The sequence below is a fragment of the Dama dama genome, chromosome 31 (genome assembly GCF_033118175.1).
Source record: "Dama dama isolate Ldn47 chromosome 31, ASM3311817v1, whole genome shotgun sequence".
Classification (NCBI taxonomy): domain Eukaryota; kingdom Metazoa; phylum Chordata; class Mammalia; order Artiodactyla; family Cervidae; genus Dama; species Dama dama.
In genome coordinates, this window is record NC_083711.1 from 22,761,628 (window position 1) to 22,770,251 (window position 8,624).

The following is an 8,624-nucleotide window of genomic DNA, read 5'->3' on the forward strand; positions in this document are numbered from 1 at the left end:
TTGGTAAAGAATCTGCCTGCAATTCAGGAGACCCTGTTTCAATTCCTGGGTTGGGAAGATACGCTGGAGAAGGGATAGGCTACCCACTCCAGTATTCTTGAGCTTCCCTTGTGTCTCAGCTGGTAAAGAATCCACCTGCAATGCAGGAGACCTGGGTTCGATCCCTGGATTGGGAAGATCCCCTGGAGAAGGGAAAGGCTACCCACTCCAGAATTCTGGCCTGGAGAATTCCATGGACTATATAGTCCCTGGGGCCACAAAGAGTTGGACATGACTGAGCAACTTTCACTTCACTTCACCTCACTTTATATGTATATATGTATATGTAGATGGCTATAATATCATGAGTGGGCTGATAAATTTTCTAGTTCTGCATTTTCATTCTAGCAGTCAACTAATACAATTTCAGTGTCAGCCAAACATACAACTGGGATCAGAAAACAATAAGTTCCCAACAAAGATGACAAAGTATCAATCAAAAATTTAGTGACATAAGATATAAATATGATAGAAAAGACATAACATTGTGTACCTAAAAATATATCTTATTCTGCTCAAATAAATAAATGTATTCTATTGCTCTTAAAACAAATTCTTTCATCCTTCGAACAGACACTAAGGTGAGTATAATCTGATGCCTACTTTTCTCTCTAACCACCTCTCCTGACTCTTAGTGTACTATTCACCATTCTGTTAACTTATGAGCTTTTCTTACTTTCTTGTCTTTTTAATTCTTTTTGTACCTTTAGACCTTAATTATGCTTTATCTCCCTTAAATATTCTCTCTTATGGAGGTCCATGTGATTAGTTGGGTTTTCTTGTTATAAGAGACTTGATTTTCATTTATAAGCATTGTACAAAATTTATGTTACATTAATTGAAAAGTATTCATTTAACTCTATCTTACCTGAAAGGGACTCTATTTTGTTCAATACTATATCATGGTAATCAATACCATAGCCCTATATACATGGCCCTATTAAAGTAAAAAAATGAGCTTTTAGTTTTCCAATTTTGACGCACACACACAGCCTTCCTTCCACCACCACCCCCCCCCCCCACACACACCTCTTTTACCACCTGTCCATTGAGGAGTGATCACTGTGCTCCTATCCCTATGCATTTATATATATATATATATATATATAACACACAAATATAAATAGCGTATTGCATAAAATATCACTATCGCTTGAAAATGTATATCTTGATATCTCAACAAAAGCACAGTGGAATTTAATGCCAGTTTCTAATTTATTTTAATCTGTTTAAATACTATAATTCATTAGCAAATTCCTTTTGATGTTGGAATCCTTTGGATATTCCTTAAAATACTTTGGATTTCCAGTCCAGCCAAGAAATGCCCTGAGGCTCTTATTTTTCTTGCAAGGTTTGTTGTTCTTTCTAGAATTAACCAGTAAAGCATCCAGGTGAACAGTAATGATACAGAAAGCATATAAAATTCAAGATTGCATTAAAAAGTCAAGATGAGTCATGATTTTCTGACCGTAAAGATGAGCACGCACCAGGTAAATCAGTCCTTTACACATTCATGACGTACCTATGAATTATGTTTTTAAAACAAAATTTCCTCTGTTCAAAAAAAGGTTCTTGACTCACTTAGCCTAGATGACATAATTGCCTAAGCTAGAAATTATCGAGGCTCATAAGTAGAACTGAAAGACAAATCTATGAGAGTTAACTTTTTGCAGAAACAAAGCTATTGTGTAATTCAAATTGAAGAGAGGATCAAGACATCTTAAAGCATTAACAATCCAGCATCACTTGAATTTTGTTTTATGAAGAGAAGTAAATGAAAGGAAAAACTGAACATAGAACTACATTAAAACAAATTATCTTGTTCTGCCTACCAATATGCCAGCCAATTTATGAAAGATACTTCTTTTCTAGCTACAGTTTTGTGAATTCAATGAAATACTCTTTCCTAATAAACAAAACAATTTTATTTGGAAATAAGTAAATCAAACATAAGAAATTTAGAGATTATAATTTTCTTTTGAGTAATTATTTAGTCAATACATATCTCATATGCAGGTTTCATTTCTTTTTAAAACAATAAACCCCTTTCTGATAAACTACATGTCATAATTTAAAAATTGGCTATATATTTTGGATAGTGGATAGATCTTTGATTTCAGTAATTTCAATTTAATGTTTACGTCTGAAGATTTTAGGAATGAGATTAATAAGATATTGTATGGAAATAAAAAATTAATATATCCTTATATTTTTGGTTGATGCATCAGAAGTGAAAATTAATGCTATCCTCATACTTTTTGTCTGATCCATCTGAAGTGAATGCAACAGAAAACAGAGCATATAATCCATAGACACTATTCATAGATTTCTATTACTAACGGAAATCAAGGGGCTTCCCTGGTGGCTCAGACTAAAGCATCTGCCTACAATGCGGGAGACCCAGGTTCCATCCCTAGGTCGGGAAGATCCTCTGGAGAAGGAAATGGCAACCCACTCCAGTACTCTTGCCTGGAAAATCCCATGGATGGAGAAGCATGGTGGGCTACAGTCCATGGGGTCACAAAGAGTTGGACACGACTGAGCGACTTCACTTCACTTCATTAATAGATTTCTAGTCCATATAGATATTAAACCATTTCTGTTATCTTCTCCCTTTTGATATTCAGTCTTATTAATGCATGCATAATTCAATCACATTTCAGGCTGTTGAACTTTAGAACACAGCAGAAATATGCAATTATATTTGGATAATTCACTTTGAGAAATTGCTGGCATGTACTATAATTCTATCATTTAAACCTACCTTTTATCTGTTGATAATTTCAATTATATCACCAATAAGTCACTGATGACTCTACCTGAAAGATTTTGTTATAGATATTAGTCAGAGAAGCAAATTAACTTAAGTTATATACTGTGCAAAGCCAGTGATTTTTATAACATCGAGATTGGTATTTAATATTAACTTTATAACTCGGTTATTTGGGTGTACTATTAATCAGAAGACAATTTGTATCCAGTGTTTCTTATTTTAATACACACACAGTTGTATATTCCTGAATATATTTTCAAATTCTTTCTCTATGGCATGTGCATGCTCACGTGATCACTGGTTTTAATTGGCAGGTGAAAGAAATTTCTTATAAATATATTTCTGAGGCCTAATGTTTGTAACGTTTTCTATAATAACTGACTAGTATTTATAAAGCTATATTGAGCCCTTTTAATAGTTTGAACATTCTTCGGCAGTGCCTTTCTTTGGGATTGAAATGAAAACTGACCTTTTCCAGGCCTCTGGCCACTGCTGAATTTTCCAAATTTGCTGGCATATTGAGTGCAGCATTTTATAGCATCATCTTTTGGGATTTGAAATAGCTCAAATGGAATTCCATCACCTCCACTAGTCTTGTTCACAGTGATGCTTCCTACGGCCCACTTGACTTCACACTCCAGGATGTCTGACTCTAGGTGAGTGATCACACCATCTTGGTTATCTGAGTCATAAAGATCTTTTTTTGTATAGTTCTTCTGTGTATTCTTGTAAAGTATTTATCCTCCATTATGTGGGTGGGCCTCATCTAATCAGTCGAAGGGCTTAAGGGAACTGGACTTCAGACTGTGTTCAAGCTTTAGCTTAAGTCTGACCTCTAGCCTGCTGGCTGTCCCTGCAGATTTCATATTTGCTAGCCTCTGCAATCACATGAGCCTGTTCCTTAAAACAAACCTCTCCTCTCTCCTATACCTAGCGTGCTTGTGCTTAGGCACTCAGTTGTGTTCAACTGTATCCTGCTAGGCTTCTCAGTCCATGCAATTCTCCAGGCAAGAATACTGGGGTGGGTTGCCATTTTCTCCTCCAGGGCATATTCCCACCCAGGGATCAAACCCGTGTCTCCTCTGGTTCTGTATTGGGAGGCAGATTCTCTTACCACTGACTCATCTGTAAAGTCTTCCTAGTATCACTATCAATCTATATCTGTCTCTCTCTTCCTAAATATAAGTAAAGGTAGATCTATTGATAGAAATATATAGATATAGACCTGGGCGATAGGGCACAAAGAGAAGATAATTCTGTAAGATTGCTCTCCAGAGAAAGGGCTCCAGGAACAGGAGTGGGTTTACTGGGATGAATTTTGGTACTGCTAAGCCACAGAGAGAAATAACTGCCCCTAAGGATATGCAATAGAACACAAGTCAGGGTTAACAGAACCTTGGACTTCAGCAGCCAGGGAACAGATTACCAGACTTCTGCACTGGAAGCCTGCCTCACCGCTTTGGATCCTTTAGGCTCCTGGAAGGGCATTAGGTTTCCAGCCTGAAGGAAAGTTACATGGCTCAAAATAGCCTTGAGTTAAAACTCCCCTCCAGGTACTCCCCACCATTCTATGCAAAACAAAGAACTCTCTCACCCAAAGAAAAAAATGGACATTAAGGTTGGTTAAGCCCAGCTCTCAGCTGGTCCAGCCTCTGACCAATCTCCAAAATTCCTTGCCCCAGCCGTTTAAGAGATAACTACTCCGAGAAGAACAGGCTCCCTTAAGATAGTAACTTTCCACATACATGCCTATATATATTTACTCTTTTCTTGGATAAGTGCAGCAGCTCGCTAATCTGACTGCTGCCCCTTCTCGCCTCACTAAAGGTGACCTGTTCTTGTAAAGTGCCGGTCTCCTTCTTTTTCTGAACCTCACCTTCTCTAACTCCGTACCCTACACGCCTGTGCTCACGCTTTATGCCCAGTTCTGGCCTCCGTCATTCCCTCCCCTTCACCGCCTTTGCCCCGCGGGTTTCCCAGTACCTGGCGAGGCCTGGCACAGACTCCACTGCACTGACTGGGCGGGGCGGCTTTAGGTGTCCACGAGCACTCAAGTTTGCAGAAGAGGTGCTGGGGGCAGATTCCTTACTGAGAAATTCGGCATAAGAAGCTTCTAGCACCTGGGCACCCTGGTGTGTCTCATCCCAGAATTCCCCGACTGGCTTCCGTCGAAATCCAAAATCCCGCGAGATCCCACCAGAGAGCCGGCGTCTTTTGAGAAGCGAGTGGAGCGGACTTCTCCGAGGCCTGATTCTGTAATTCTCAGAAGTGCTGCGATACTGGTTCTTCCCAACAGTCCACTTCCTGCCTGTGGATTCTAAACTTCAGGAGTGTCCCGGGTGAAGTCTGAAACTGGCCTCCGAACTCAAATGGCAAAGAGAGGTGGAGGAAGGAGGCCGACCACTCCGGATTGGAAGGTGGCGGTTTTATATAATAAGCCAGGGACTTAGAAGGCTTGTCTTGGGCGGCTCCAGGTGAGTAGGTCTGCGAACTCACCTGCCAGACTCTATAAATAGAGTTTCAACAGAGGCCTTAACAGGGTTCGATTATATATACAGCACAGATGGTCTCAACAGGACGTTACTCGCTTAAGGCTAAGTGCTTGAAGTGACTCTGAGTGCGGGAAAAGTGGAGGAAATATACATTGCAAGCACAGGAGAAGAGGTAAGGAGCCTTTAATTGTCTGAAACCAGCTCACTGATCACCTTGCGGGCCTCTCCTCTCTGTGACCTCCTTCAACACTCCACCCCTGGTGACCAGCTCTTACAATCTTATTTACAGGCCCTTCTTTTCCACAGTATGCCCTGAGGAGTCAGTAAGGGGTTTTATTAGCACAAAGGAACCTGGTTTGACAGCTCTCTGGCAGCATTGGGGCCAGATGTGTTAGCAACAATATAGGCACACACAAAAGAAACATATGTAAGTAACATTCCCGCCCCCCCCCCCCCCCCCCAAGAGCCCATGATCTGACTCACTGGCTTGAGTCCCCTAGGCTGGAGACAGATCACTCAGGGCTTTCCTTGTGTCTTCATGCTACTTAATAAAGACGGTACATTTAGCAGACTCATCAGGTATAAACACACAGCCTTGTGTTTGGGTAATGGCACAGGTGCCTCCTTGTGAGACCGTGATAATGCTCACGCGCATCCCAGTTTGGAGGAGATAATTTCTCATTAGATATATTTCAGTATTCCTAAAGGAGAGGCTTTGGCATTTAAGGCTAGCTGGGTGAATTTTGTAAGGGTTTCTATGTGCGGTACAATATTCTCCAGGCCAGTGGAGGGAATAAAGACAGTGGCCACATGATTGTACCAGTGAAAACAGAACGTATCTTTCTGACCTTGAGGAGAGGGAAATTGGCCAAGTGTGTTACCACGTGTCACATTCTTCCCTGTGCCCAAAGGAAACTCATGGTGCAGCCCAACCTCGTCCGTGGAAGCCATGGTCAAAGATTTGTGCCACACAGTCATTGGATCCCATGTAGTGCTACCCAAGAAATACCCGGGCTGCCAAACCAGTTGCTATCCTTTAATGTGGCGGAATGCCTACCTGGTTCTGGTGATAAACATCCCACATCCCTGGTACAGTTGGGTTAGTTCTCTTTAGAGTGATGTTTATGTTTCCAACATAAGGATTCACGCATGCTCAAATGTCCATGAACAACATGGATCCATCCCAGATCTGAGTGTAACAACCCGTGGCTCTGATGCTGATATTTTGGTCAGTTGTTTGGCACGCTGCTGGTGTAGCTTGGTTGTGGAGCCAGGGAACCAGACTATGCTCGGTGTTACTGATAGTGTGTGCTGCAGTCCAGGCTACTAAACCAGTATTGGTGATATTGGGACTTCCCTAATGGCTCAGATGGCAGAGAATCTTCCTGCAACGCAGGAGACCGGGGTTTGATTCCTGGGTCAGGAAGATCCCCTGGAGAAGGGAACAGCTACCCACTCCAGTATTCTTGTCAGAAGAATTCCATGGACAGAGGAGCCTGGCAGTCTACATCAGGTAAATTAAGGGTGCTAGTCCTAGCTTGTTCTTTTTCCTTAATGTACTGCTTTAGGGCTCTCAAATCCCCTCCCTGGAGTGGTGATACCACCATGGAAATCCTAATGAGCTGAGACGTGCAACTGCCCAAGTATCCCAACAGTTGGATAGATTTGTTTGCTGGGCATACAAATGGGCCCACTGTTGAAAGCCATTTCCATCAGGTGTCCAATTCTGTATTGACCCACAGCAGAAGACTAAGGTTTAAAAGGTAGATATTTAATAGAAACTTGTACAGGAAGATCTTCCCTTTCTATAGGAATTACACTGTGACCTGGTCCTTAGATATTAATGCGGCTGCAGCTTTAGGAATTTGATCTGGTTGTGCATACCATGCATGTCTACCAAGGGAGACAGCATTGTCAGGTAAGAGGAGATGGACTAGGGATGGGACCTGATGCCACACCAGAACCCCCACCATGTCCCCTCTCTCCATGGTACATGTATCAGCAGGTCTCAATTGGAACAGGACAGTGGGATCCCAGGGGAGGTTGGATGTGAAGTAACTCACTCATCCCACTGCAAACTCCAGTGGATAACTCCTCTCCCAGGTGAGATGTGACTTGGTATTCTCAACACGTTGATCCATGACAAGAGTGGGAACCATGGCTTTCCCCGATGACTTGCAAAACGTCACAGTATTGTGTGTCTTGACAGGGGATCTCAGTCTGGTAAGTCTGGCCTGTGGGGGCAGAGGCACTACTGGTTGATCATTAGAGCTTGAATTGGTACTTTAGTCCCCCTGGCCAAGGTGGCTTTACCTAATAGTAATTTAATCTGCTGTCTTAATATTCCATTATTCCTTTCTACCAGCACTGCTGTTTGCAGTTTATAGGGGAGATAATGTTTATGATGGAGATGTAGTCTCCATCAATGCAATGTTCCTTTGAAATGTATTAATGCATGACCTTTGAAATATAATCCCCAAACACTGTCTATTTGATAAGGGTATCTATATACATGGTACTCAGCTTCTCTAATCCCCTAATAGTTGCATCCTGGTTTGTAAAGTGACAGGGGAAGGCTTGGGTTAGGCCAGACACTGTGTCTGCACAAACTAAGACATAATTAAAAACATTCACTTCGTGGGTGGTGGCCAGTATAATCAATTTGCCAACCCTTCACTTGTTGGAAACTCCGATGGATGGACCCATGTTTCTTTGGCAGTTGCACTGGGCATTGTTTAGGACACACAGGATATACTGCTGCTGCTGAGTTGCGTCCGTCGTGTCCGACTTTGTGCAACCCCGTAGATGGCAGCCTCTGGGATTCTCCAGGCAAGAGTACTGGAGTGGGTTGCCATTTCCCTCTCCAATGCATTAAAGTTAAAAGTGAAGTCACTCAGTCGTGTCCGACTCTTCACAACCCCATGGACCATAGCCTACCAGGCGCCTCCGTCCATGGGATTTTCCAGGCAAGAGTACTGGAGTGGGTTGCCATTGCCTTCTCAGCAGGACATACCATTAATGCATTAACTTAGCCACTGTATTTCAAGGGCGATCTCGCATCTTTGGCAATATACCATCCCACCTCAGTGCTATGTCAACACTTTTTCTGTGGACCCAATGTGCTGTTTCTCCTGAAGGGTAGTTGCTAGGACTCATATCCAGGCTAGAGCACCGGCTTCCTGAGTGCAGGGGAAAAGCACAGTGTGAGCTGGGATAAGTTAAGACCCTGAGAACTGCCTTAGGCTTTTGCAGCAACACCATGTCTTTGAAAGTGTCCTGACCCCATGAGGATTTATTCATCACCATGCGCTCCTCAACTT